General features: G+C 40.9%; 1 protein-coding gene across 1 annotated transcript in view; it reads left to right on the top strand.

The window, feature by feature from the left end:
• The window catches only part of TASL (TLR adaptor interacting with endolysosomal SLC15A4), a 21058-nt gene that overhangs the window by 10365 nt on the left and 3229 nt on the right, over positions 1 to 7464 (top strand). The window lies entirely within an intron of this gene.

Raw genomic sequence — 7464 nt, 5'->3', positions numbered from 1 at the left:
TCACTGTAGACTTCAAGCCACTTCTGCAATGAGCTCTCTACCTGAATCTCCACTGGATGATTAAACACTTGAACCCAGACAGCCTGTCTCACATCAGGCTCAAGAGAAGCTAAGCTAGACAGCTGGGCTCCCTTCCCAGCTACTCCTACTCTCTGCATTTCTGTCAGTGCCAGTGCTATTCCCCATGTGCCCAGACTCAGTTATTTTTGGCTCCCTTCTCTCCTTCACTTCCATGTCTTGATCTCTCAAATTCATTCCTTCTCTTTCACTTCTGCCACGTCCCTCCTGGTTCCTGTCCCCGTCACCTCGAGCAGGGATGATTCTGGTAGCCTCCTAACTCTTGAACTCGTCTCAGCTGCTGAAATTCATTTGGCCCCTTACTGCCAGATTATATCATGCTGTGCATCAACGCCATTACCTACCAGAGCATTTTCTTTTAAAATTATTTAATTATTATAATTTTTAAAATAATTATTTTATTTAACTTTATTTATTGCCTTATTTTTTAATTTGACCAGCAAGGGACAGAGAGAGAGAAAGAGAGAGAAAGCAAGTTGGGACTCAAACTGTGGTTGGCCATGTGGAAGTCCAGCACCCCTAACCACCATGCAACCTGCTGACCCCTATTATTATAATTTCTAATTTATGTGTAATACCTGTCAGAGCTTTGTGAGGCTGGCAGTGCAAATCAGATGTTTGCAGCCCCACAGGGCCCAACGTATTTCCCTGACCTAAACTTTATCTCACACTGTAACCTCAGTCTCACGAATTTTTTTTTTTCTTCAGATGTGTTTCTGTCCCCAGACACTAGGCTACATTGTAGGTCAAAACTTTGATTTAAAATGTGTAGCCATTGTTTAATTGTTATGGTTGAGAAGTTTGAAGAGACATCACTTTCCTGGTCTGCCCTGGGACCTCACACATCACACACATCAGCAGGGTTCTTTTTTTTTTTTTTTTTTGAGAGACATTTTTTGTTATAGGGTGTGTGTGCTCACCAGAGAGAGAGACAGACAGAAAGCAAGAAATTACCCCCCAGGGGGGATGACCATGTCATAATCTCTTCTCCTCCATTCTCCTCAGAATTTTGGGCACGCATGCACTTGTGCCCAGCGTGAATTTCAAGCTGCCATGTCTGAGACTTCAGCCACACTCAGCAATGTAACCATTACGCCTTTTACTGATCTCCATGGCAGGGTTCTTACTCTACTAGAATGAAGGTATCAGAAAGCCTCCCAGTAAGTGACATATAGGGACAAGGGCCCCTAATTTTAAATAAAATCCTAGACTCTCTTACTTCATTGTTGTGAAAGAGAGGAGATTATCCTGAGTATTCACACCTCATCCACATATAATGAAAGAAGACTGTCTTAGGGCTGATCTTGAATATGAAGAGGAAAAGGGTAAACAGTGGGAGATTTGGAATATGGCAGATGGAAACAAGAGGTAATAAAAAGGGATTCGGCAAATTGTGACGTTTTAGGAAAGGCTCGTAGGAAAGGTGAGAATAACCCAGAAATAGCACCTGCAGGACCAGCAGATGGTGTAATGGTTACATTGCTGGACTTCCACATGGCTGGCCACAGTCCAAGTCCTAGACTCAGCAACTTGAAGCTCATGCTGGGTGTATTTGCGTTCATGTCCAAAATCCCCGGAGAATGAAGGAGAAGGGATTGTGGCAAGATAGCCATCCCCTTTGGGGGGTGATTTCTCGCTTTCTGTCTCTTTCTCTCTCTCTGTCTCTCTGGCGAGTGCATGTGTCCTATAGCAAAAATCTCTCTTAAAAAAAAAAAAAAAGAAATAGCACTCACATCCCACCTAGATGAGTGTCTGTTTCTGACCCACATGAAAGTGACAACACAGACCTCTTTACTTGTGCTCACCGTCTCCCTTCTGTCTGCAGCGCTTTTTCTCTTTCTCACTGTCCAAATCCTTTTGGTTCAGTGGGGCCAGATAAAGGTGAACCTTTCATATAGTCATCTCTCATTTTCACCCTGAGAACATGCACTATCTTTAACCACAAACTCAGCTATACAGGAAATGCCATCTTTATATTCCCTTAGTAACTTTAAAATACGTATCTTTAGTTTTAATCTTTTTTTTTTTTGAGAGGTTTTTGCCATAGGGCGTGTGCGCTCGCCAGACAGACAGAGACAGAGAGACAGAAAGCGAGAAATCACCCCCCAGGGGGGATGGCCACACCGCAATCCCTTCTTCTCCATTCTCCTCTCAGGATCTTGGGCATGAACGCACACATGCCCAGCATGAGTTTTAAGCCACCGGGTCCGGGACTCGAACCATGGTTGACTACATGAGAGTCCAGTGACATAGCCATTATGCTAACCGTTGGTCCCAGTTTTAATCTTTATTAAAAATTTAATCAATATGAATAATAATTTGAGTCAAATCATTCTGCGAGGTTTGGTATGAAAAACAACAGTCCCTATATCCCTCCCCAAAAAGCCACTACTTTCAACTCTTTTTTAAAAATTATTTACATTTTTTATTATTATTATCATTATTTTTAGTTTGAGCAGAGAGAGAGAGAGAGAGGAAAGGAAAGTGAGAAAGCAGCAGCCAACAGGTCCAGGACTTGAACCATGGTAAGCCATGTGGGGGTCCAGTACCTTAACCACTATGACATCTGCTGGCCCCTACTTTGAACTCTTTAATTCTTTGATATTTACCACTAGTCTTTGACCTTAGCCAAAAGACAAGAGAAGTGATTTCCACCATTTCTCTCTCTCTTTTAAAAAAAAAAATTGCTAGAGGGCATGTGAACTCACGAGAAAGAGAGAGAGAGAGAAGGAAAGTGAGAAAGTGCTCCCCCATGGTGGATAGTCAGACCACAATCCTTTGTCTTTGTCTTCCATGTCTCATTTTGTGATTTTGGGCACACATTCACACATGCATGCATGACATTTTTCAAGCTGCCGGGTCCCAGAGTTGAACAGGGCAGTCAGCCATGTGGGATCCAGCCACTTTAACCACCATGCCACAGGCTGGCCCTGCTCTCTCTTTAAATAGCACACTTACATTAGAACTTTTGTGTTTTTCAGTTTGGGGCATTATTTTTTGACCTGTACCATGAAGAGGAACATTTAGTTCTCCTTCGTCCCTTGACTTCACCAAGTATGTCCAATTTTATCCTCTTCCTCTCACCATAGAGGGTGTCACCAACATGACAAAATAGCGTTATCTTTGTTTCCTAACCTTAAGGTCACCCTGTGCTTATATTTAAATTTGGTTAGATCAGGCCAGCCTGAGGAAGTTATATGTGATGGATCCCTTATGGCAGACTGCATGGTTCAAGTCCCAAACCCAGTGGCTTGAAAATCATGCTGAACATGTATGCATGAGTGCCCAAAATCCTGTAAAGAGGGAGAGATAGAGAAGAAGGGATTAAGGTGGGATCAAGCACCCAAGTGCTTTCTCACTTTTTTTCTCTACAGTGAGTGCATGTGCTCTCTGGCAAATTAAAAAAAATTTTGGTTAGATCAATTTTCAGTCTTTTTGTATACTATCTTGATTATGTATAAGCTATTTAAAGTCAGCCATGTGGCAAACCATGGTTTTTCTGGTTTTATTTTTGTTTTGTTTTGCTGTACAACTTTGAGTCATAAAATCCTAGGCCAAAAATAACTTTCTTTCTAAATTTGTAGCTGTCGTTTAATGGTCTCATTGTGTCTCAAGTTGCTGTTGAGAAGTCTGAAGATTCTGGTTCTTGTATTTTTTTTGTTTGTTTTGTTTTGTTTTGTTTTATAAGTTTTTCCTCCTGGAAACTTTAGGATCTTCTTTTTGTCTTAAGTGTTTTATTGTTTCACAGTAATGAGAGAAGGTGTAGGTCTGTTTTCATTCAGTATTTTTGAAACTCATGCTCTTCAGAGTTCTGGGAAATATAATTGAATTTTTTTGAAGTTTCTCCCCATTTTCTCTGTTCTCTCTGAGCTTGTCTCTGTTTACTCTGTATCTCTCAGATAGTGGATCTGCTGGGCTGGTTCTCTAATTTTATATTTTCTCTACAATTTTCCATCTTGTATTTTTGTAATACTTTCAAAGTAAGAATTCACCCCTAATTTACCTTCCAATCCTTTTACGGAGTTTTTCAAATTATAATTTTTAATTTCTAAGAGCTCTAGAATACTTTTTAAAAATAGTATCCCATTTCAAGATGGTATTGTTGTCTCCTAACTCTTTAGAATCCTCACTATTCTCACCTCCATAGAATTTGTTTTCCCCAAGTGGCTATTTTGGGTTCTCTAATATCAGACATTTCCTCAAATGTTTTGAAATTCTACTCATAGTTAAGGACTGGGGATTCAAAAAGCTCAGTGGGCTTTATTTTAAATTATTTTTAAATTTATTTAATGACAGAAAGAGAGAGCGAGAGCGAGAGCGAGAGAGAAAACACTCCCAACAGAGTCTTGGTGCCACAGTCAACTCCCAGCATCAACCAGCCCTGGATTATAAACACATGTATGCCCTCATCTCCAGACTCAAACCAGGAAACTTCCCATGTGGGATTACCTCATTGAATATTGCTTTGTTACTATCATAAGACCATCTGGTTCCTCAATGGGGTCTATCGATTGTGAATTTCAATGAAGGGTAATCTGGTTGCCCAATTAAGTTGGGAAACTTCTTATGTCACAGACTGCTCAGATACCTCAGAACAGTCCTCTTGATATCCTGCCTGAAAGCTGGATGCCCCTCTGGCCAGGATCCTGGGAGCTGAGTAAGAGGAGAGGTCATGGATTTCAGCAACCATATTGATATGTTTGTTTAATCAATCTATCTTTAATTTAGTAATTTTACTTTCTACTGTTATCCTATGGTCCAGATACCCTCTGTTTTATTCTCCACAGATTAAATCTTAAGTGTTTCTTTGGAGTTGAACTTGGGAGACAGTCACCTGACTGTATGGAATGAGAGAGTTTCTGGGTTTCTGACTGACTTGTAAATAGATTCAATCTTTATTCATTTAGATACACCCCTTTTATTCTTACTACAAAGGGGTATGTGATATTACCAATTTCTGAACATTTAGGAAAATGTAATTTTTAAAAAAGTTTTCTTTTTACTTTCTTTCATGAAAGAGGGACAATGAGACTCTAGACAGTCTTGCCATCTTGTGATCCTCTCCCCCACCCCAGCCTTCCAGCCAGCCAGGGTCACCTGGTATGTTTAAGTTGACCTGCGGATCTAATCCCCAGGCCTTCCCACACAGTTCCAATATAGTGCAACAGTGCCCTAGTAGTACAACAGAGAAGCCAGGCCATTTAAGAGCATTTAAATCTGATTGGTCCTTGGCTTCTCTTGTGGAAGTCGTAAACTTCAATTTTCTCAGGTCTTCTAAGTCATTAGCCTTTGCCATCCTGCTGTCCAGCTTTCAAATGGTATTGCTCTTGTTTCTTCTCCTGTTCTACTTTTTTTTGTGGGTTCTATCTTTTGAAAACTCATTTACTGTTGTTTTAAAGAAGTTCAGGGAGGGAGGAAAATGTATATGTATATGCCTGCCCTCCTATGTTTCCTAGAAGTCTTTTCTTTTTAAAGTTTTTCCCATATGGTGTGTGTGCTTACTGGAGAGAGACAGACAGAGAAAAAGAAGGAAAGTGAGAAATCATCCCCTCCTCCCCAAGGGAGATGGCTATGGCACAATTCCTTCTTCTCCATTCTCCTCTCAGGATTCTGGGCATGTATGCACATGTGCCCTGCATGATTTTCAAGCCTTTGGTTCTGGGACTTGAATCGTGATCAACCACACAGGAGTCCAGTGCTTTAACCACCATGCTACCTGCTGGCCCTGTGTTTGCTTTTCTTTACCTCAGTTCGATCTCTCTTTTGGTCTTACATTCTCCTGAGTGGTGAGAAAATACTATCAATTAGGGTCTCCTCGGTCACTTCGGGTCTCCCTCCTCCTTGGGGTTGGCTCTGAGTTCCAGGTTGCTTATTTAGAGCCATAGGGTGAGCTGGGGATGGGAGTGAGTGGAGGTGTCTTAGGCTGTCATCATGGATTGCACTGGTATCCATGGCATGTGTCATATATCTGGCCCCTGGTTAGCAGTCTATGGAGAATGTGCTTGCAATCTTTCCATTCTAATTCTAGGTCTCCTGCAGGCTTGCAGGCCCTCAGCAGCATGCTGGCTTATGAGCAGACTAATGAGACAGCTTCAGGCTTGTCCATCAAGGTGGTCCCCATGGCTGTCTCTCTTGTTCCCACACCATGCTGGGCATGAGAGAATTTTGTAAGACTTCCTGCTTCCTCAGATTCTACATGGGATGTAGGGTACAGACCTCATCTACTCTTGGCTCCCCAAATCTTTCTCAAACTACACTTTTTCTCCCCAGATGGGTCAGTCCACTTGGGTCTATTGTTGATGCCTCAGTATTATGCTCTATATTCTTTATGGTTCTGGATTCTGAAGTTTAAAAGCTCAGGTTATAGTATTTCAAAGGTCATTTCTTCCAAAGTATTATTTCTGCCAATAGTTTCTAAAGCCTATTTTGAAAACTTGGATCTCAGCAGTTCATTTTTACCCTGACTTTTTCATAGTGATATTTTGAGACTTTGTTAGTGGACTGCCCTAGCAGCAGCCTGGGTGAGGGTAAAGTGGGGAGGGTCCGGAGGTACCTGTTTTCCTATTAGGTCTTTATGATAAGCGTTTTTGCTCTGTTATCTATCTTCTCATATATGTAAGATTTACCTTTTAACCTGAATATTAGGTTTAATGAGGGGAGAGCTACACTTAGAATTTTTTTAAGCAAATGATAACATTATCTTTGTAAGTGTGTTCAGCGTATAATAATGACTTCATGGATTTATTGAAGACTTTTAGCCTTGTATCTTTATGATGTGTAACTGAGCTTGGAATCTAGAAAACAGTTAAATAATTGATAAATGTTCTGAATACACCTTGGAAGAATTCCCAAAAAGAAACTAAACACAATATTACCATTGTACAAATTATTTTTGGTAGAGATTTTTGACTTAGGGTACATTTGCTTGCCTTAGAGAGAGAGAGAGAGCGAGAGAGAGAGAGAGAGAGGGAATGGGAAAGTGAGAAATCACCTCCTGAGGTGGATGGCCATGTCACATTTCCTTCTCCATTCTCCTCTTGGTATTTTGGTTGTATATGCATACATGCCTGGCATGAGTTTTAAGCCACCAGGTCTGGGACTTGAACCACAGTTGGCTGTGTGGGACCTGTGCTGGTCCCACCATTATACAATTTTTAAAAAGAACGTATTTTATTTACTTGGAAAGTAATAACTATAGGACTATAACAGATGCTCAAATATTTTAAAAGGATTAAATTTATGGATGGTTAGAAACAATCCTTTTATCTCTAATTTGATTTTCAATTTCAGGCTCAAGTTGACAGATCTTTTAGAAACCTGGCCCTAGAGGCCAAGGAAGACCGATTCTTCCTGCTGTTGCCTGCTGCCTGAGTGCCAGGAACTCAC

The sequence above is a fragment of the Tupaia chinensis genome, unplaced genomic scaffold (genome assembly GCF_000334495.1).
Source record: "Tupaia chinensis unplaced genomic scaffold, TupChi_1.0 Scaffold000600_1, whole genome shotgun sequence".
Lineage (NCBI taxonomy): Eukaryota > Metazoa > Chordata > Mammalia > Scandentia > Tupaiidae > Tupaia > Tupaia belangeri.
This window is presented reverse-complemented; position numbering and strand designations above follow the sequence as displayed.